At 38.9% G+C, this 24,341-nt stretch overlaps 1 pseudogene; it reads left to right on the top strand.

The window, feature by feature from the left end:
- LOC132038093 (beta-glucosidase 13-like) overlaps positions 1–24,341 on the top strand; it is an 82,610-nt pseudogene that overhangs the window by 5,404 nt on the left and 52,865 nt on the right.

The raw sequence follows: 24,341 nt of genomic DNA, 5'->3' as shown, positions 1-24,341 counted from the left end.
TTTAGTATAATATTTTAATCAAAAATTTTATACATACGTTCTACTTAATATTGGATTTGGATCTGTGTTGTAATTTTGACAACTACGTCGATGTGACTTTATGTTTCCATTTTGGTTTAGCTTCGAGAAATGGAGAACTGATAGGCGATCTGGTATGTTTCCTCTTTGAATTGTACTTCAAGCTGTCTTTGTTGTTAAATATAAACTGAGCATTTTTATTTATCTTTCGGCAAAAAGTTACACGATTGTCTGAGGGGATTGTACACTTTACAACCAAACCTTAATTACAGATGATTTGAACTAGTATCACCTAGTAATATAGAGAAAATTCTAAAGATACGCAGGTTATCCATGGATCTAACTAATTGAAATGCACCAAAAAGTCGTATACAAGGAGGAGTACACAAAAGTCATGGAGGGTCGAACTGGATCAGGGACTTCTTCAATTTGCAAGCTCTTCTTGATGGCATTCCCCATCTATCAGTATTCATCAGTCCCTTAACTTCCTTTGACAGCTCATTGAAGTTGAAAAAAGTTTGAGTGTGAGAGTATTCATGGCCTAAGCAAGAGAGTTTATCGGCGACTTGGTTATCCTCTCTGTAGACATGTTTAAGAATAAAATCATTTGATTCCATGCCTTTCCTGAGTTCAGCAACTTCTTTATAGATGTTCCAGGGAATGAGATTCACACTAATAACACAGTTAGATCAACTTGGAATCACTCTCAGCTTCCATGTACTAAAAGTTATTCTCCAAATAACAAATGATACCACGTATTGCCTCAACCCAATTGCTAGTTCTTGATCTCAGGTTACTAGCAGGAGGCTCGTAGACGCTACTAGTGCAATGACTAGTTTAATCTCTTTTCTCTACGTGAACTTTTTCATATGTAAACCCGGTCTGTTATCTAAGTCTTTTAACTAGGCGCTTTCCAGAGGTGGAATCTTCTAGTTCTTCCTATTTGACCCGAAATCGATCGATCTAGCCATAGGCAGGTTGAAGAGAGCTCTAACAGGCCTTGGAGGACCGACCCGCCGAAAGTAGTTCCGTCTTTCCAGGTCTTCCGGAGTCAAAATTTCCTCATCCAATAGCATTCTTAGTTAGTACCATTCAACTAAGCATGTTTTTGATGAGTGAAGCGGCTAGGCTACATGCTTAGCCTAGTTTTCCCGAATTGGTTCTCGAAAGCTACTGAACCAGCCACCCAGATGAGACTCCTGCTGAAAAACATTCTTTTTCCAACAAAATTTGCCACTAAGCTTTGACTCGAGCGCTCTTGCACCGAAGATGAACGGGGCTAAGCGATTTGCCGAAGGGATAGCGCTTATTCTCTTTCAATCAACAAAATGAGAAATCCAAAAAAGAGGTTTTTATTGAAGAGGCTTTGCTTTTCATTTTGATAGGAGTAGGTGCTTGCAGCTCGCTCGCTGTCTACTAAATGAGCCTTCACTGCCCGCCCTTGACCCCTATCTTTAATCTTATATATGCTCCCCACTTAATATCAGTGTGAATCTGTACTAATCGGTCGAGAGGGATCCTTTTACTGTTGTCAGTGGATCTCTTCCATGTTCGATTCTACTCTATGTTAGAACACTTCTGCACCGTTTGTTACTATTGGACAAATTTCTCCTTTAGTTTTCTTCTTGTTCTTTGCTATAACGCCTATTCTGGGACGATTTGGGGTCTCATCATTCACGCAATTCCCCCGTCCATTGATTGATCACGCGAGTACGCATCCAGTCAGCGCATAGCGAATGAAAAAAACGTTATAGACTTCTTTGGATCTTATCAGCTTCAGAAGTTAATCAATAGGGAAATTCACATTTTTTTGATCTTACTATTTTCTATTCTAATAGATTCCACTTCGCTTTCTTGAACGACTTCCTTTTTGTTTAAAAAAAAATGATGAGGAGATATGCAGAATGAAGATTTCCAAACTAAACTGCAAAATGTGTCTTTTGCGTAACTTGGATAGCTGAATGGTCAATCCTGCACCAATCGTTGAAGAAACACACTACTTTGCATCTACGGACACTTATTTAAACCTTCTAAAACAAAAAAGAGTCGACGCACTCTCGAACTGTTCAACTGAGACCTTATAATGCAATTACATTCTCTAGTTCAATTGCTGTTTTTCTTTATCTTCTCAGATTGCCCATGATGGGACCCTTTGTCTACGTCATCGAAGAGATGGTCTTGGGACCCCATTTCCTACAGTAGACATAAGAATTTTATTATTCTAAGTCTTTTATAAAGAGATAAAATGCAGAAATCCAAACACCACCCAAGACTGGTGTCATGTGTACAAGAGCCACTAGGAAGATAAATACAAGTCTGAAATCTCTAATAGACTATCCAGAAAAAAATAAAAGATAGGAATACACAACGGGATGAAGGGAGAAGGGTGTTGCGGATCAGCCAAGCAGCTCATCACAACCTCCTGAAATCAGTGCCTCAGACTCAAATAGCTCCGTAGGTCCCATTCGTATCTTGGAATCGAATCTGCACAAAAAAAGTGTAGCCAGTGTAGTGTGAGTACGGAAAGCACGTGTAATCAGTATATCTGATAAACTGACAACGAAGGGTAGTGACGAAGTTATCAAGAAAAATCTCATTTTATCTTGATCTGGCTTACCTTACTTTGGATCGTTCAATCAACATGGTAGAGGATAAATCAAATGTCATGTAAATTCAATAGCAAATAATCATGTAAATCAGATAATCAGTTAAGGATGTGCCGCACAATGCAATACAATAAGATGTCATTCATTGCAATTTCCTTTTCACAATCTGTTTATCCATGGAGCTCCACGGGACTGTATGAAAGACGTGACCCATGTGAGACTCACAAGGTCCATATGTTGTCGGAACCATTTCCCTTCAGCATACATGCATCCGCCGGAATATCACAAATCCGTCAGAACCATTTCCCTTCAGCATATCACTCCAACCAAATAGATCTAAAAGATCACATCAAGCCGACACTACGTGAGCCATCATCAAATATACATAAGGATGATCACATGAACATGAATATCAAATGCATTTCACATATCAAGTCAAATAACTACCAGCTAATGCCGACATGCTTTGGCATTCTCGGATTTCAATCCGTAACTACACAATTATATAATTTCTCATACATAGCACCGGTACTCGTACCCATGTCTGTTATGTCACGGGTAAAAGACCCTTCTCTTTCATCTTTACCCCATATTATTGTCACTATTAGTCTTTACTTATCGAAAATGTCCCTCAAACAAAGTTTAAAAAGTCTTAACATACATCAAGGCTGAGAAAACAAATCAGGGAAGCGACTTCCCTGTCACGACCCAACCAGAGGGCCATGACGGGCACCTGGAGCTAACCTTCAGAGCACCTCTTATCATACATCTCATAATCATATCTAGGTGCACCACAAAGATAACTCATAACTATCATAATCTGTAAGGGCATGAGTCTAAAAGATAAATGCACATCTATATACACATCATCAACTATGCCCATATGCGCAAGCCGATAAGGCTGCCAAAAAAAATGATATACAAAAATATGAACCGATGAGGTTATAGGACATCTAACTATATACATCTGTCTACGAGCCTCTACATGGAGTGCATGGAATCATAAGGACGAGACAGGACCCTGCCGTGCCCATATGTACACAAAAGAATAGTACCAGCTAAACTGTAGCTGCAGAACAAATTGAGCGCTCCTGTGCAAATGCTGGTGAAGCAACCTAGGGGTCTGGTCCGTCTCCCTGCTTACCTGCGGGCATCAACGCAGCGTCCACAAACAAAAATGATGTTAGTACGAGTAATGTACCGAGTATGTAAAGCATAAATGACAACATAAGAAAATGATATGGAAAGTAACACAAGATAAGAGAGATAGCCTGTACATCTAAATGCCTCTTAAGGCGAATTTCATGCATGCTTAGCCTTTTAAAAAAACATTTTCATACATATATAATACAAGTGTTAGTGCTGCGGAACGTGCAGCCCGATCCAGAAATCATATCATCCCGCATCCGGGGTATCCCGTATCCGGAGTAACATCATAATATACCCACTGCAGTGATGTGCACATCTATGTGCCGTACCCTACCGACTATAGCGCGGCTCGGTGTGAGAAAATACATACATATAGATAAAGCATGCATAAGAGCCCAATAAAAGCTATAAATCTATCGGAGTGACGTAAGGTTGGTAAACCTCCGATTTCTATTATGGAATCATTATCATGGCTATAGCTAACCTTGGAAGAACAACTACCATAAGGTGAGATCAACAACAATGAATAAGATTAATAATCATGGAACAAGTTCAATAATATCATAAGAACATCAAGAACTATAAGCTTTGGTATCTCTAGAAATGGAATCATCATCATCATGAAGAACATTTATCAACAATATCACAAGGACCTTGAGAATCATGAGCTTCTAGCATTTTTTTAGGAATAAGGATTATGGATATCGTGTGTAGGTTCACGACAAGGGAATCCTGACTTAAGAAAGAAAGGGTTAGCCTTAACATACCTTTACGTCTCCATAACTACTTAACGTTCTCCTCCCGAGCTCGCAAATCTACATTCAAGAGGATTCATGCTAAGGTTAAGTCTTGAAAATACTCATAAGTTCAACCTAGAGTAATTAATAAACTAGCGGGATTTGGGCAAAGACTTCCCCTATTTCATCTACTTCCACCAAATTCCAAATCAACTCCCAAACAACAATGGCAACTTCAACAATATCATTATTAAGAGATTTCATTCAAGTTACATCCAATACAATCCCAAGACTTATTCTCATAATCAATTTATAACAACGACTTCAAAGACAACCCTTATACACTTGGATACAACACTTCCCCATCATAATTATTACCCCTCATAACAAGATTATACTCAAAGCATTCTAATAGTTATAACTCAACTTACTTTACTACTCAAAATACCCTCAAATTCATATTTGAACTTCCTTTTCCACTTCCCTTCCTCAATCAAGGTGTATAACAGTTACACATCCTCAACAACATGCAATAGATGTGAAAACTTAGCCTAATCACATGGGAGCAAGCTTGGATCAATTTATTCCACTAGAGTGAAACCTTCAACTTCAACACCAAAGGAATTCTTGGACTCTACAAACCCTAGTGAGCCTCCAACCCTTGAATCTCTTGATTTATGACTTTTTAATCTTTGATTTCACTTGGGTTTGGTTGGGTATGTTTAGGAGAAGTTTCTAGAGCTTTCGTGGACTTGGGAAATGTTGGAAATGAGCAAAAATGAACAAGGGTCGAAATATATCATAAAAAAAAACTGCCACTGCCTGTGGTTCGACGGTACGTCCACTCTCCACCGTTAACCTGCGAAAACCCCTGAATCTCTCAGAGTTTTTCGGCGGGCATGTTGATGAGCAGTCGACTAGTCGACGGTTCGTCGACTTGACCATCGAATTGCTCTGCTGCAGAACTCAGATTTTTCTTGTTTGTTTCACCTCCAATCTTTCGATACTTACTGTACACAACTTAAACTCCCGCATATGTGGAATAATCATGTAGAATCTATTATAACCTTGACAACAACCTCACTTATTAACTTCACGTCAGCTATCTTACGGCGAAACTCAGCATATGAAATACGGGGTATAACATTCCCCTTTTAAATACTTTACGTATGTAAGTAAATGAGTCCGTAGACACCCATATTCCTACATTAATATTCCAGGCCCAAATAGTCAACGCAAAAGTCAAACCCGAGTCCTTAAGGGAAAAATTGAAATTCGGTCTGAAAATTGATCTACCCATAGCCCTAGGGTCTCACAACCAGAAAACCACTTAATTTTACCTACTAACTGGACCCCCAAATCAAGATTTTATCATTTCAACTTCTTGGGGCAAAAAACCCTAATCTTCCAACCCAAATCATGATCTAAAAGGGTTAAAACTATGAGAATATATGAAATGATGATAGGAGGGAGGTCAGGTTCTTACCCCCCAAGCCGAGTCATGAAAACACTGCCAAAATCGCAAACTGAGGTCCAATGCCCCCAAAATTAAATTATGAACTAAGAAACCTAATTGGAAAATGAAAGGTGAATCTATCCAAAGGACGTCCCACCTGTAGAAATCCCATCCAGATGCCGTGCCGCGCTTGCAGAAAATCCATTACAGGTTATAGGATCCACAAATTTCCTAAATCCTGCAGATGTAGAGAATCTTCTGCAGGTGCAGACACGACCACCCCAACAAATCTTGCATCTGCGGTCTACCTCGCACAGGTGCAGCGCCGCAGGTGCGCTCCTACTTACGTAGATATGCAAGCTCCAAAACTAGCTGAGGCCAAAGGTCTCTCTATGTCACACCTCCATCTCCTCATGGACAGACTACATTCTACGTGCATACTATAGGCATCTACTGAGAAACTATAATTGTCTACATGACGTAGTAAATTAGTAACTTTGTCAAAGATGAACAAAAAGATGCTCTGTCTATATAACTGAACATAAAACCTGTACGTGACTGAACCCGTCCAAAGACTTTTATGGTGCCTCTACAAATATCTGGCTGACATAACAAAGTCGGGATAGGGCTCTAACCTAGCCATAATCTCTATACGCTTAGCTACAAGACCTGACTCAACTCCAGGAAGAAGTGGAGCTTACACCATCTCGCTAAACATCAGTGCCATCTAGAACACATTCCTGCTACTCGGTATACCTGAACCTGCAATATGAACATAAACAAATGCAGCAGAAATTAAAGACGATTATGGAGCCTCTACGAATATCTGGCTGACATAACAAAGTCGGGACAGGGCCCCAACCTACCCATAATCTCTATACGCTGAGTTACAAGACCTGACTCAACTCCAGGAAGAAGTGGAGCTTACACCATCTCGCTAAACATCAATACCATCTAGAACACATTCCTGCTACTCGGTATACATGAACTTGCAATATGAACATAAACAAATGTAGCGGCCCAGGCAAAGGGACGTCAGTACAGAAATATTGTACCAAGTACGTAACGCAGACGTGAAACATAACAATAAAAAAAGATTATCAATGAAAGGAATAATAATTAACCTGAAACCTTTGTATCGCCACTGAGGGCTATGATATGCATAATGATTATGCTTATGTATTTTGCCACTCTACAGGGCTATATTATTTATATCGAGCTGCTCTTCGAAGCTAATATCATCATCGTAAGTCTAACTGCCTAACTGATTAGTGGTAACTGCCCGACCGATCGTAGCTCGTTGATAAATACGTAACTGCCCCACCGACCGTAGCTCGGTGGTAAATGGATAACTTCCCAACCAGCTGTAGTTCGGTGGTAAAGTAGGAATACCATAGCTATGCCCTTATAGGTACTGCATATACGTATACAACGTCATCACTTATTACAAATATAGATATAATATCTAAAGAGTCTTTTAGGATCATTAGAACATCTTTCGGAGTGACCTATAGTCGTTTAGCCTCCAATTAAGTTATTAACTAACATCATCAACATACGTTCAATAAGAATCAAGAATCAATGACATGAATTAGAATTTACATTATATGGGACAATGAACATAAGCTTTCTATATTTACTAAGAATAGTATCATTTTTTAGTATCGTTCGTTTGTTTACGTTCCGTCGTTTCTATTACCAAAAACAAGTCATTTATGGATATTATTAGGAGGGCCTTGCAGGTCCAGTGTTGGAGTCATGCCAAAAGAAGAAAAAAGAAGTGCCTCTTTGTGATACCTAATTTACAGTAGACGCTCTATGACTCAATTAGGCAACTTGGGTTCTCTTAACCTGTTGTCCTTACGTTACACTCTATGTACCATAACAACCTCTTGGACCTCGGTCACATACTATCGTTTATCTTAAGCCTTTTTCATATTTGACAACGCTCTATTACCTCTTTCATTATACTTCGTGTACCATTCACATCTTCATACTTAGGTGAAACTATAATTCCATCATAACAACTTGAAACTTGACTCTATGAGTAAACGCTTGAGTGCACTGAATATGGACATATACCATTTCTTAAGAGGCTCACAAGACTTAAAATACAAAAGCAACACTTTCATCAGCTCTAGACACTCATGATCGATATAAGAAACAAACAACACACGTCGTACCATAGCAGCGAGTCAAGGAATAGCCTTACTGCTGATGAAGAACCATCCTTCCACCATAGCCATGCTACAACAAGAAAAAATCACTACTATTAACAAGAAAGTATAATAACTTAGCCAATTATCGGCAATCATTCTATACTTGTTTCTACGACGTACATCTTTTTCTATCTCTTTTCTAACCCTTGTAATGTCATCAACAACACACGACTACTAACTTATCAATATCTCCAGTCCCCTTAGATCACAAGAACAACCTCATCATGCTTTACAACACATTTTAGAACTTTAACTAAATTTTCTAGTTATTCAACTTACAGTTTACACCTTCTAAACATAATCAAACCATCAAACTAACTCATACACCATATGCTCATACTTCCAGAATCTAAACATGACATGAACAGCCCATAACTTGTCACGACAACGACAATAGAACTATCATCAACTAAAATAGAAAACTAGGACATGATGTATTGAGCAACAAGCCACTTTACGGCGAATTAGACAACATCTCCCCTATTTCTTTTGCATATCCCAAGTTCATAACATTACAACAACACACAAAACATCATCAACAATAAGAAATAACACGTTCATCCCTTCAACAACACAAGAATAGTCCCAACAACCCACTACAACAACATTCAACACTAATTTATAACTTGTAGTTGCTATTCCACATATTTTTGCACAAAGATAACACAACTATAACTAGCAGTAGCTCATATACATCAAGGGAAAATAATTTCTTACTTTCAATAAAAACAAAACAACTCAGATTATAGCTTGCTTCAACTTGGAATAGCTTTCAAAACAGTCCAATACACTACAACAACTCAAAAACGATTTTCGACTTTTATTTCAAGGGTTTTCAATCATAAAAGCTAGCTGTGACTTCTACAAGCTCAAATAATTGAATGAGAGACATATTCATACCTTTAGCAATAAGGAAAACTCTAAATCTGAGATTACTTTTGTTATGTCCCGTATCTTTACATTGGGACATTATAAAGCTAAGTGCGACAAGTTAAAGACAAAACTGTTTTAGGGTTCCCGGTAAGGGTTTTCACCTCCCGATTTTGTTTCTATGCACAAGTTGCCTATAGATTTCATTTGGTATGGAAAGATTATCGAGATTAGGGATTAATCAACCATAAGTGGGTTATTAAGTGGGATTGGGAGCAAAAAAATCTGCCCACTATTTTAAGCCATGTTTGGCCGTGCATAGTAGTGCAATGGTCAAGGATTCTTGACCAAAAATTTAAGTGGGACACTTGTCCAACCCTTGCAACTCATATATAAGGCAAAATTCTGATTCATACCTCATTATACAATTCATTTCAACATCTCAAAGATTAAGAACATAGAGAGAGAAAGGGGAAACTCTCGGCCTAGAGCTAGCCGAGAGTGAGGGTCCAAATTTCTTCAAAAATTTCAGTTTTCCTAAGTAATCCAACTCTATTGAAGGTATATTCACGTGCAAGCATCCATTGATATAGCAAGAACAAGTGTTAAAATCCAAGAAGTGAAGGTGGAGGCTAGCCGATTGAAGTATAGTTACAAGGTAAGAATGATCATTGTTCTTGTGTTGTATGATGATTTGAATGTACAATTCGTGCATGTTGTTGTGGGATTGATGTTGTGGTTGAACTCAAGGGTGAGCCGTAGCTTGGTGAAGCCATGGTTGGTTTCATGTTGCATGTTTTGTTGATGAATTGAATGTGTGTCAACATATGTAAATGAACAAAGATTGTGAAAGTTGGTTTATAATGTTGCATGTTGATATTGGACCGTTCTCTAAAATTTACATGAGCCGTGTGTTGTAGGCTTTAATAGAGTCATGTTTAATCTTCTTGTACATGTATTGGAAGTGGATTGAATGTGTTGTTGTATGGATAAATGGATGAAAACTATGAAGTTGTTGGAGTAATGTGGAAACCGTGTAAGGGGGACTTTTTTAGGGGATTGTAGATTGTTTTGTGCCAAGTTTTAATTGTTGTTGTTATGGACATTATGGTGTATTGTATGCATATGGAATATATGAAATGAGGTGTAAAGAAATGAATCATGTTGAAGGGGGAAAACAGTCCAAACCGTGGACTGCTTTGATGATAGGAGTAGGAGTTGTGCGTTTTGAATGTTGATTGTTGCTATGGGTGTATAGTGAAAGTGAAGTTTAATGATTCAAGTTGAAATTGAAATGGGTTGTGAGCTCTTGTAAGAATAAATATGATGTTAAAACAGTTCCAAATATTTGTATAAGTAATGTTGTAAACGTGTTGTTGTCGTTGTAAGTTAAAGCTGGAAAATTGCTAAATGAGAATGGAAATGTTGTGTGTGTTGTTTGGCTGTGAGTTTGGGACTGAATTGTATGATATACAAGCTGTCCAAAGTTCCCTAAGTCATGTTAAACAAGTTTGGAATGATATAAGAAAGGAATGACTAGCAATGTTAGCTTGTAGCACTAGTTGGCTTGAATGCGAACGAAACGTCGTCTAACTGTTTGAAAGGGATTGTGAGCGTTAGAGTGCGTATTAAAATCCTTTGTAGACTAACTGTAGCTTTTGATATCTTGATATAGGATAAGTGTTGTTGGGCAGCAAGTACAAGTTATTATACGACTAAACGCTAAAGGTACGCAAAGCCTATTCCTTCCTTCTTTTTGGCATGTCCTAGACGTAAGTAAGATATAATCTGAGCCTCGGGGTGACTCCACTCTCTAACTTCTAGTATGACATGTGATTGTTATTCGTCCGTAATGTTGAAAATGTTGGTATAGTGGAATTATGATCTCGTTGTTTATTACATGATGGACTAGTATGTGATGTATAGGAGTTCTCATTCTTAAAAGGAATTGCATAAGTATGCTTGATTTTTATAAAATGTAACTTGCTAATGTCCGAGAGCCGATTTGGTTTACTATTCATTGAGTCTCAAAAATGTTTTATATATATATATGTGGTTGCTTATTACTCTCGCTCGTGCTACCGCTATATCCTTCACCGAGTCCCGGCCGTGTACGTTCTCGTGCGCCGATCCATTATACTATTCACCGAGTCCCTCACTGAGGGCCGGGACACGTTATATATATATATATGATGATGATGATGATGATATGACGATATGATGATTTGGAGATGGAGGCCGGAGGGCATACATTCCTTATTACCGAGTCCCTATCAAGGGCCGGGACACGTATATGCTTATGTTTATGATGTTATGATTATAATTACCGAGTTCCTCACTAGAGGACGGGACACGTTATATATGTTATATACGAATGATTATGCGGCCTTTGATTATGAAATACTATAGTGACATTGATATGAGAACGATACGATGAAATATGTTCAAAGGCAAGTTTTATGAAACTCGTTTGTTGTATTGAATCTTGTTCACCTTGTCTCGTATATGATTCTATTTACTATGTTTCATGCTTTACCTACTCGGTACATATTTCGTCGACCCCCTTTCTTCGGGGGCTGCGTTTAATGCCCGCATGCATGTACACACGCTTCGGAGATCCGCCACCTAGGATATCTACCCGGCTATTTCGAGTGCTCCTTTATTCGGAGCATAGTTTCGTGGTATAACCTTTTGATATGTACATATGTTATCGTTCGGGTACGACGGGGCCCCGTCCCGTCACATGATGTCGTTGTCACTCTTGAGGTCCGTGGTCACAAGCGTGGGTCTATGTGTGGTTGTTGTTTTGTTATATGGTTATGACTTGTGTTTGGGGCGTACCCATTTGTAGTGGCGACCTTGTCGGCTTGCGTAGCTATATATGTTTACCATGGCGGTACCGTATGTATGAAGATAGCCTTCTCGGCTTGTGTTTTGTTGGGACGTTCCCTATATATGTATATATGACGACTTTGCGGCTTTTGCGCAATATAGAACTGTTAAAGGTTATAACTCTTCAGAGATAGGTAGCTTCGACTTGCATATGTTTTGCCCTTATACTTATATCAGCTCGTTCATGCTAGTAGTGTATGACTATAGATAACAAGTGTATACGAGTGTCCAGCTCGGGCACTAGTCATGGCTTACGGGGTTGGGTCGTGACAACTTTACCTTGAAGAATTCTCCAATTCAACCACAAGAGAAGAAGAAACAACCTACAAGCACCACGAGATTCTCTATGGTTGATTTGCATTGTTTTCGTTAGATTTCACTTTTGGATGATTGGGGATCTCTTAGAGAGAATTTGGGAACCCTTAGGAACTATGTGGAAGTGAAAAATGATGTGATACAAGGGCTGGAGTACTTAAATAACATGATAAAGTCGGCCACCGCCTTAAATAGGTCCCAAGCTGGCTGCCTGCGTAGTCTCACAAAAATGCGAATATCTCTCTTCTCCAATGTCATATCGATGAACGATTTAATTCATTGGAACCTAGATTCGTATATCTTTAATTTAGTGGGTGGATCACCTCGTAAATCCAAGTATATTAGGAGAAAAGCTCAGTGCCACTGGACCTAAGTAAACTTATCAACGTAACTTGCGACAACTTTTGCCAACTTTTGACGAACTTGTTTCCTTCGATTCGTTTAGCCCCGAAACCTTAAGACACTTTTAAACCATCATTATCCTTCTTAATACCTCCAACCTTCCATGTTCATCTTAACTTACTCATGACGAATTCTAATACGAAAGTTCGGGGCATTTCATCCTTCCCCACTAGAAACATTTGTCCTCGAATGTTAGAGTGAAATTGAAGACTTTAACAGGCTAAACATGTATCTAAGACATACATGGTCGAGTGAAGACTTTGCCTTGCTCATAAAGAACTTACACAATTAAATGTCACTTTAGTCACCGGGATGACTTTTTAAGACTTTGCTCTCCTTAACTGTCCTGTAGCCTCCCAATTATAAGTGTGGCGTGCAACTCGCCCATAAGTGAGACTCTACTAGACACGGCTTCATCTATTCCCTAGGAATAAACTGCTCTAATACCACTATGTCATGCCCTCATCTCGTCGGGGACAGACTATATTCTATGTGCATACTATAGGCATCTACTGAGAAACTATAATTGTCTATGTTACATAGTAAATCAGTAACTTTGTTAGCATAAACTAAAAGATGCTCTGTCTGTATAACTAAACATAAAACTCGTACATAACTGAAGCCGACCATAGACATCTATGAAGCCTCTACAAACATCTGACCATCACAACCCAAAATCTCAAGTCGTGATGGCATTAGCCCCACCGTGCTAGTAAGCCAACACAAGCCATTAACGTACCCCTTTTTAAGGGGAAAACTAAATGTGGAATTAAATCATACAAGACAATTTTCAAGTCTTAAACAATCTTAAATAAAATACTTAGGAAGTTATCACACTTATCCCAAAATCTGATGTCACCCGCATACAAGGACTACTTAAGAGTAAAAATAGACTGAAATACATTAATGGAACTGTCTTAAATGAGGAAAGACAGAAAGTAATAAATAGAAGAGTGACCGAAGCTAGCCAGAACCATGGTGCTCACCTCGATCTCTCAGGAAACCTCCTAACAGGCAGCCTAGTAGTCACGAGCTCCACTAGTACTGAGGATCGAATATTCACACAAAAAGGTAAAGCTAGTGTAGCGTGAGTACAATAATCAGCGAGTACTCAGCAGCATCGTTGACCGACCCAGTCCAGAACAGAGATGAGGGTTGATTTACGATACCACAAGCACACTAGTCTTGCATTAGTCCGAGATACAGGATAATCATATTTCAACAGTTAAACTCACATAGTAGGTAGATATCAAGATAAGACAAGTCAATACGAGTATTCACAACAAACATCATAAGGAATGAATGGATGCTATGCAATGCAATGCAAGGCCTTTACTCCACTTCTCGATATATACACGTTCGAATGTCAACGAATCGTGACTCATGAGGGGCTCATGAGGCCCACATATCACTGCTCCGGAAAGTCTTTCGATCATGAACCGCTTCGGTAGCACCCTCAGATCACGGTTTTCCACATATCATGTCTCTAGAACCTGTCACTTAGCCGACAAGACCCATTTGTCAATAAAACGCGCTAAAGCATCATCACTCATCCGGAACTAGATCTCCTCGGACTCACAATCCTATCCTTAAATAATATGCCTAAAATACATATAAAGTATGAATATGGCATACATCAAATCAAGGGCAAATATATACACATAAAATCCATTCTTAAGTTCTCATTATCATAATGGCTTCACCTTTTAGTTTCTTTTTCATTCTCAACGAGGATATACGAGTGATGTGCATACAAAAAAAAAATAAGACTGTCAATAATAAGCGACATAAAGTACGGGCATCAGACCCTAATCACAAATCCAAAGGATCGTACTAATCTATCAGCTAGTGCCCAAAGCATGGCATTCAGACCAACTATACAATTGAAAGTGCACAAATATCCTTAACATGAAGATCGGTATCTGATACTGGTGCTCGTCACCTCACAAGTATTGAAACCCCCTTAATTAACCCATAACCCTCTTATTAGATTCATTTTTAGCCAACCACACGTTCAAGAAAGAGTGCAAGGTCTCAACTTGCCTGGAATGCCGAATCTCGAATTTCTCACACCCCAAAACCCACCCTAGACGTGGCCGGCATTCGACGTCATGAACACCATTGGAAGAACCTAAGCATTCAATATCCAACACTAGAACCCTCAAGGTTCACTACTCAAGTACCAACAGTTTATAGATAAGCAACTAACAATAAAGAAATGTCAATTATTAAATCAGTGAAAGTCTTGATAAAGGTATAATTTAGTCAAAACAGTAAAGCCAAAGCTTTAACAGTAATCCTTCAACTACCCACAAAATGAATGTAAACTATGGAGCTTCTAAGAATAAAGAATGACCGTCTAATCATCGGGATGCAGCCCGGAAAACTAATATAAATAAATGGAACGAATAAATAGAGGATGACCCACGAATGAGCATGTGGGCTCACCAAATAAACAGCAACAACAAGTGCTCCTAGCGCTTTAGTCTCCACGAACCTGCTCTTCTTCGTTACCTAACATCCCATAAAAAACAACAATGATATGCCTGAGTGCTTCGTACTCAGTGAGTGCCTCGGAGACAATATGACATATAAAAAAAATCAGATACAATAATAACTAAAGAGATCAATTTTGGAAACCATGTGAAGTCATTGTGAAAACAGTTGTTCAACTTAGTTCAATATGCTTATCAAAACGAATGAGAACCCCTTTTTATCAAGTTTACAACTTTCAGTTATGTCCTTTTAATTTGCTAGATTATCATCAGTAATACTTTCATAAAGAGATAAAGATATCACACATGCTAATACCGGCCAAGAATGAATCACATCGAAGGTGTTACACCTTGTATATTTCTACATCAAGATTCGTCGTATGTTAGCTGTCTTAATTTTGGACACCGGGATTTGTTTCAAGGATATTTGAGATTGGACATGTTTAACTTGCATTTATGAGCATTTAAATTGATGTTTGGTGAGTTACGGAAGGATTGAAGAACAAATGAATTAAGGAAAGTAAGTTTGTTAGAACTTTGGAGAACGGATGGGCAAGGTTTCATACGATAATTTTAGTCTAATTTGAGAAAGGAATATCTCCTAGTATATCAGGAGTTTTGAGGTGAAACAAAAGCCTAAATTGAAGTTCAGGAAGTCTAGTTTCTAATGCAATAAACCACGCATCGATCCGACATCGGAATCAAAGATTATGAGCATTTCAAGACGGACTGCTCAAGTAGGGATTTACCCTACGTGAACGGGCTTGGCTATGGCGCGAACGTGCAGAGGGATACTGAGGAACTCTGTGCAAATGCGCAGAGCAGATTTTAGGTCGGTGCAAACCGACTCCAAAATAATATAAAAAGGGGGTTTACCCCTTAGTTTCATCCATTCACCCCTCAAAACTATCCCTAACCCTCTGGAACATTTTCCCAACTTCTATCCATAAAATTTTAGCCCAAATCAAGTGAAAGCTGGGGATTTAGGTTCGGATAGCGTATAGTTGTAATTATATTATCATTTTGCGGTGGATCTTAGCTTGGATTCAAGGTGAATATTGAAGATATTGATGTTCTAGTAAGAAAAATGTATGAATCTCTCTTAATGATATTGATTTAGGTTTACTTACGAAGATAGAGCTATATAATTGTCGTATAATGAATTAGTTGATTGAGAAATCGGGTAAACATCGTGTGGGATGTTTTATGGAGTATATTGGTACTGAGGATGATGTTGTTGAAATTAGTGTTGTTATTGTTGTTGGTTGTTGGTATTGTAATTTTGGGCTAGGGATATAAACAGAGGAGATGTTGCCCAAATTTCGACAGATTCTAAAATGATTTAATTTGAAGTCTTAAGACAAGCATATGACGATTAGCCTAACAATAGTATGAATTCTCTTGAATGTAGATTTACGAGCTTAGGAGGATAAGCATTAAGTAGTTAAGGAGACCAAAAATGTATGTTAAGGCTGTCTCTTTCTTTTTAAGGCATGATTCTCTTCCTATGAACCCATACATGTCTTCCATATTATCCTTATTCCCAAAAGCTAGAATTTTACGATTCTCAAAGTTCTTATGATGCTAAAGATAGATGTTTTCTATGATAATGATGATGATGTTGATTTCATTTCTGGAGATTCCAAAGCTTATGTTTTTTATGCTATTATGAGACTATTGAGCTTATTTCATAAGTTTCTTGATTTTATTCATTGTCGATGATCTCACATTATGATAGTTGTTCCTTCAAGGTGAGATATAGCGATGGTGATGATTCCATAATGATACGTCGGAGGCTACCGACCTTACATCACTCCGATAGAGTAGAAATGTTTAATTGGGCTCTCATGCATGCTATATGTATTTATATTTATAATACCGAGCCTTAATGGCAGGGTAAGATAATATACATACATACATATATATACATATATATATATATATATGTACATACATATATGTATGTATGTATATATATGTATGTACATATATATATATATATATATATATATAATACTAAGACTATATGGTCGGGTACGATATCTATTGCGCGCATACCACTGCAGTTGGGTACGAATATTACCGAACATTACTATAGTCGGGTACGGAGAATACCGAGTCTATATGGCCGGGTACGGTATTGTATGGGTATGTATGTGGGTATATAAAATGTATTTTCTAGAGAAATGTTAAGTAGGCACGACGAATGTCTTAAGAGGTATCACGAGGTATAAACGGTTCTTTTATCTTACGCTATTCTTTATGCTTTTATCTTATTACTATTCATGCCTTACATATTTAGTACATTATTCGTACTGATGTCCTTTTATTTGTGGATGATGCGTTCATGCATGCAGGAAAGCAGGGAGACGGGTCAGATCCTTAGGAGCTTCATCGGAGGAGTTTCGGAGCGCCATTTGCTTCCAGCCGCACATTAGTATTACTCATTTGTGTATATACTTGGGTATGGAGGAGTCCTGCCCCGTCCTTATGAATTCCTGTATTCTAGATAGAGGCTCGTAGACAGTTGTATGTAGCTAGATGTCCCATAACCTTAACAGTTCATATTGTTGTATAATATTTTTGTAGCTTTGTCGGCTTGTGATGATGGGCGTAGTTGTTGTTGATTATACAGAGATGTGTTGTTATCTTATGATAGATGCCTTATAGATGATGATACCCATGGGCTATCTTTGTGGTCCACCTAGAAATGATTATGAGATGTATGTTTAGAGGTGCTCGGTAGGTTAGCTCTGGGTGCTCGTCATGGCCCTTTGGTTGGGTCATAACAAAAGTGGTATCATAGCGGTTCGTCCTAGAGTGTGTCTTTGAGCCGTGTCCAGTAGAGTCTTATTTATGGGTGTGAAGCCCACCACACTTATAAACAGGAGGCTGCGGGGCATTTAGAAATGATTGACCTTCTTTCTTATCTTAGATAGTGCAATAGAGCTATGTTATCAGGATTCCTTTTTTCCTAATCGTGTATTATAATTTTAGCGATGCCTATGAAGAGAAAAGCAACAGTGGCTGGAAGAAGGATTGAACGGGAGCCACCAACAAATATAGAGGAGGGTGAGTCCCATAATGAGGTTCCGTCGCGGACTTCTCCTACTCTACCTATTTCAAAGGAGGATGAAGGGATCTCAGCCCTAGCTCCAATACCTCCAGTTCCTCCCCCAGATGCCTCAGGCCAGCAGATGAGAGGGGCCATCCAGTTGCTGACCCAGTTAGTCACCGCCCAGGCCCAGCGGTAGGGTGCGGGCCAGGGTGATAGAGCGGTCAGTGCAAGAGCCCATGATTTTATTAGTTTGAACCCTCCGAAATTCTTTGAGTCAAAACTGGATGACGACCCGTAAAGCTTTATAGATGGAATATTGAGAACCTTGCGGATAATGCATGCTTCGGATGTGGAGTCGGTAGAGTTGGCCTCCTATAGATTACGGGATGTTGCGGTTCATTGGTATACGGTTTGGATGTCTTCTAGAGGAGTCAATGCTCCTCCACCAGTATGGCAAGAGTTTGTAGATGCTTTCCTTAAACATTATTTGCCGTCAGAGGTTTGATGGGCTAGAGCTGACATGTTTTTGAATCTTAGACAGGGGAATATGAGTGCTTGAGAGTACAGTCTCCGCTTTAATTTCTTGGCAAGGTATGCTCCAGCCATGGTAGCCGATATGGGGGACCACGTACATCGGTTTGTGAGTGATTTGGGGCCACATTTGATTATGGAGTGCTTGATGGCTTCACTTCAGGATAGGATGGATATCCCTTGTATTCAGGCCCATGCCCAGAATCTAGGAGAATAATAGCAACCGCAAAGGGGTGAGCGTGATTATGATAGAGGTTATAGTAAGAGGGCCAGATCTTCATGTGCCGTCAGTGAGTTCGGAGGGGGTCAGAGGCAACAACATTCTAGGTACTCATTCCATTCAGTGGCTAGTGCACCTCCTCGATTTGCAGGCAAGAGATTTGATCATCCTAATTATTCCAGATCGGGTCAGAGCTCTAGAGCTTTGGGTTCCCAGTATAGAGGTGAATCCGGTTAGATGAGACCGCCCTTACCACGGTGCAATCAATGTGGTAAGCCACATTTTGGATTGTGCTGCTTGGGATTGAATGTTTGCTATGCATGTGGTCAGTCAGGCCATACTATGCGTGAGTGTCCATTTCTAGGCAGTCAAAGTAGGGTCCAACCCACAGGATCAGCAACTGATTTTTCATCATCGGTACGCCCTGTAGGGCAAGGTTTGCAGGTGCTGGTAGGTTGTGGTAGAGGCATAGGGGGAGCCTTCAGTTTAAGCGTCCTTCAGAACTGCATCTATGCACTGGCTAGACGATAAGATCTTGAGTCTTCCCCTGATGTTATCACAAATATATTATCAGTATCCTCTCATCATGTATATGCATTGATTGATCCGAGTTCTACTTTATCATTTATTACTCCTTATATTGCTGGTCATATTGGGGCAAAACTTGAGTCGATTAAACCTTTCAAAGTGTTTCATTAATGAGACATCAGTATGATTGATTGAAGTTGTAGCTTCTTCTCGAAGTGAGAAGTTGAAGGGATAAGTATATGTTTAAATATGACTCTTGAGTATAAATATGCTAATGATTTATGGGTACAAAGGGGTAGCAGAGGTAAGAGAATGATGTACGTTACTAAAAAAGCCAACTATCGACAAGGGCCTTTTTATTGTATCAAAATATATTGGCAAGGATGTTGTACTGAGGTACGAGTATAAGGATATATGAATATAAGACGAAGGTAGGACTAAGGTACAGAAAAATTCTCTTTCAGAAGTTCTCTTGTCACAAGATTATTGAGTTAGTAATACAAGGCTGAATAGCTAATGAAGGATGTGAATGATGCTTTGAAGAAATTAGTTGTATGATGGTAGATGAATGAGTCTGAAGTCGCGAGTTGATATAAGATGTGCCCTTCATTTATGAGATGAATTTATAGTTTAAAAGAAGCTTGTATAAAGACCGAATGTTTATGTAACGAAGAAAAGGAGGAATATTAATAATTAGGGCAGATTTTGAGAATAGAATTTGCGCTAGATATCATGACGGTGATGAAATGGGAAAGCGAGTAATAGGAGAAAGGTGATTTTGGAAGAACAAAGAAAGGAACTATGAAGATCCTTTTGATGAAAGATTAGGCCCATCTAGGGCCAGTACGTCTACGAGAATATGTGATTCATTACAAATATGTGCAATTGACTAGATAAATTCAGACGATGAATAGTCACAACTAAGATTAGTTGCAGATTCGCTAAGAGTATGTACTTGCAAGAAAAAGGAGAACTAATATGATGTTAAATATGGAATAATGGGCTAACACCCTAAGGGGGGAAGATGAGACAAACAAGTATTGGATCAGGAGTATGCTTTGTTAGAAGTTGGAAAGATAGCAACAAAAAGGAATTGGGGACCACCTTAAAAAGGATAAGGTTGGGAGATAAGATTCCAAGGAAAGTCTTACCCGAGGTTTCAAGACAAAGATGCTATGAAAGGTCCAGTAATGAAAAAACAAAGAAGGATTGGGTATGACAACATGGAAGCAAAAGCCTATAGATGATACGAGAATATTAGGTACAGAAGATCCAGGATGTAAAGGAAGTAAAGTCACATTGTAAGTAAAATGGAACCAGATAGACTTAAATGAGGAAGTAAAGGCTGGTAGTGGTGATGAAGAAGGATAACGACGAGTAACTTCGCGTAAAATGGCTTGGTTGTATTAAGAGGAATAAGGATAAATCTAGCACCAAGATGGATACGTTCATTCTGGGAGGTAGCAGAACGGTATAGAATTATGTATCACAGAGATGATACAAGTATATGAGAAGCTTGTCAAGATTATTATAGAGATTCAACTGGTGAAGCGTAGCGTAGTCGAGGGTAGCAATGGAAAATAATATGATATAAGTCTAAAAACTTGAGTAAAGATATAGTATCCTAGATATGGCATATCTCTTAAACCGATGCTTGAAAGGGTATTTAGGAAAGAGTATCTCAGTAAAGTGGATTCCTAAGATATCAGGGCCGAACCTATATCAAATGTAGCAAATATAGATGATCTGTTCAGAGGTAATAAAGATGTATCATGACCTTAGTGGATCGAAAAAAAAAGGAAAGGAAATATTAAAGAGTTCATAGTGCGCTAATAAATAAACCGAAAGCCAGAACGAGGAAAATATATGGATATGTCGTTGAGAAATGAAGGAACGATTAGTATGGATTTTATAACTATAAGGAACTTGGGATAACCAGTTAGTGTGTCCTACTCACCATTCCAATAATTAGATGACCTGTATGAAACCCTATAAGAACGGAAGAATATCAAATGGTTTGAGATTTGGAAGTTCATTCTGAAGGGATTTATGAAAGTTGATAAGGAAGACAAGTTTACCCCTGATACTTTAGACTTCATGAGATCATGCACAGGATAGGGCCAAATTTAGATTGGAAATCTGTACATCCAGTCTTTCATATGTCCATGCCTTGTAAAGGTGTTGGGAATTCTTCTAGAGTTGTGCCAGTTGATGATTTTTAGGTTTCAAAACAATTGTCAATCGAGAAAGTTTCTACTACCCTATCGGATCACCAAGTCCCAGATTCAGGGATCGAGAACTAGAGATGTAACCTCAGTAAGAGTACTATGAAAGAAGGTGAATATAGAGAAAATGACTTGAGAAGTTGAGGAAGACAGGAGATTCTGATATCCGCATTCAGTTTGTAAGGAGGGGACCCGAACTAAAACATTACTGCCTTCAGGTACGTATTGTTCCATTTCTTGTGATTACTGGTCGTGTGAGGCCATTTTTGTTATTGATTGTTGTGGCCCTGTGCGGCATTGTATGGTTTGGTTTGCTGTGTGACAGGTTGGTAGTAGTGTAGTTACAGGGGAAACTTTGCTCTATTTTAATAGAATTCCTGGGAGTTAACATTCGAGGATGAATGTTTCTAAGGGGGGAAGAATGTTACACCTTGTAGTTTTCTACATCAAGATTCGTCATACCCTAGCTGTCTTAATTTTAGACATCGGGATTTGTTTCCAGGATATATGAGGTTGGACATGTTTAACTTGTGTTTATGAGTGTTTAAATTTATGTTTGGTGAGTTACGGAAGGATTAGAGAACAAGTGAATTAAGGAAAGTAAGTTTGTTGGAACTTTGGAGAAAGGATGGACAAGGTTTCGTATGGTAATTTTGGTCTAATTTGAGATAGGAATATCTCCTAGTATATCAGGAGTTTTGAGGTAAAACCAAAGCCTAAATTGAAGTTCAGGAAGTCTAGGTTCCAACGCAACAAACCGCGTATCGATTCGACATCAGAATCAAACACTATGAGCATTTCAAGACGGACTTCTAGGGTAGGGATTTACCCTGTGCGAACGCGCCTGGAGGTGGCGCGAACGCGCAGAGGAGCACTGAGCAACTCTACGCGAACGCGCAAAGCAAATTCTAGGTCGGTGCAAACCGACTCCAAAATAATATAAAAAGGGGGTTTACCCCTTAGTTTCATCCATTCACCCCTCAAAACTATCCCTAACCCTCTGGAACATTCTCCTAACTCCCACCCATAAAATTTTAGCCCAAATCAAGTGAAATCTCGGGATTTAGGTTCGGATAGTGTATAGTTGTGATTATAGTATTATTTTGCGGTGGATCTTGGCTTGGATTCAAGGTGAATATTAAAGATATTGCTCTTCTAGTAAGAACAAGGTATGAATCTCTCCTTAATGATATTTATTTAGGTTTACTTACGAAGATAGAGCTATTAAATAGTCGTATAATAAATTAGTTGATTGAGAAATCGAGTAAACAACGTGTGGGATGTTTTATGAAGTATATTGGTATTGAGGATGATTTTCTTGACGTTAGTGTTGTTGTTGGTTGTTGGTATTTTGATTTCGGGCTAGGGATATAAACAGAGGAGATGCTGCCCGAATTTCGGCAGATTCTAAGAGGATTTAATTTGAAGGCTTAAGACAAGAATATCACGATTAGCCTAACAATAGTATGAATTCTCTTGAATGTAGATTTACGAGCTTGGGAGGATAAGCGTTAAGTAGTTAAGGAGACCAAAAAGATATGTTAAGGCTGTCCCTTTCTTTCTAAAGGAATGATTCTCTTCCTATGAAACCATACTTGTCTTCCATAATATCCTTATTCCCAAAAGCTAGAAGTTCACGATTCTCAAAGTTCTTATGATGCTAAAGAAAGATGTTTTCTATGATGATAATGATGATGATGATGATTTCATTTCTGGAGATTCCAAAGCTTATGGTTTTGATGCTATTATGAGACTATTGAGCTTATTTCATGATTTTCTTGATTTTATTCATTGTCATTGGTCTCACCTTATGATAGTTGTTCCTTCAAGGTTAGATATAGAGATGGTGATGATTCCATAATGATACGTCGGAGGCTACCTGTAACGACTCGTTTGGTTGTTATAGTTCTTTCGGCATTTTCGCCCATTCTCGAGCATTGATTAGCTCGCTTTTGACCCGAGGGATCCGCTGATATGCTTCTCGGGGTGCCTAGACCAAATTCGGGCAACTTTGGTGAAAATATAGGCTTAAAGTAAAAAATAGTTGGCCCAAAGTTGACTTTTGAGCAAACGAACCTTTTTTGGATTCCGTCGATTCTTAGAGGTCTGGAGGGTTGTTTAGAACTTGTGTCTGTGTTTGGTTTGGTTCCCAATGCACTTGGGTGCATTTCGAGACTTGGGATGAAAATTTGAAATTAAGACACTGGGGGTTGACTTAGTTAATGAGACCTCCATTGGAAATTTGAGGCCACAGGCTCTTTCGTAATGCGTTTTTGTGTGGGACTATATGTCCTGTATGTTAGCAGATGGCCTCGGGAATTAGTCAAAAAATCGGATTGAAAAGAAATCTTGGGTTAAGTTTCTGGTGTCTGGTGCCCGCTGGAGCGGTAGCCCTGCCGCTAGAGCAGTCAATGACTTTTAGTCATTACCGCTGAAGCGGCCAGGGGGTCACTGGGGCGGCACCGCTGGGGCGGTCCAGGTACAACTTCAGTGGGTGACGGGCAGTTAATAATATTGATGAAGTGTTAAAAAGCCCTAGACCCTCATTTTACCCCATTTCGATATTTGAGCTTGAAGAAACTGCTCTCAAGGATATTTGGAGGAAAATCTTTGAGGTAAT

Source organism: Lycium ferocissimum, chromosome 11 (genome assembly GCF_029784015.1).
Source record: "Lycium ferocissimum isolate CSIRO_LF1 chromosome 11, AGI_CSIRO_Lferr_CH_V1, whole genome shotgun sequence".
Classification (NCBI taxonomy): domain Eukaryota; kingdom Viridiplantae; phylum Streptophyta; class Magnoliopsida; order Solanales; family Solanaceae; genus Lycium; species Lycium ferocissimum.
Note: the sequence above shows the minus strand (reverse complement) of the source record. Positions and strands in the feature narration are given on the sequence as shown.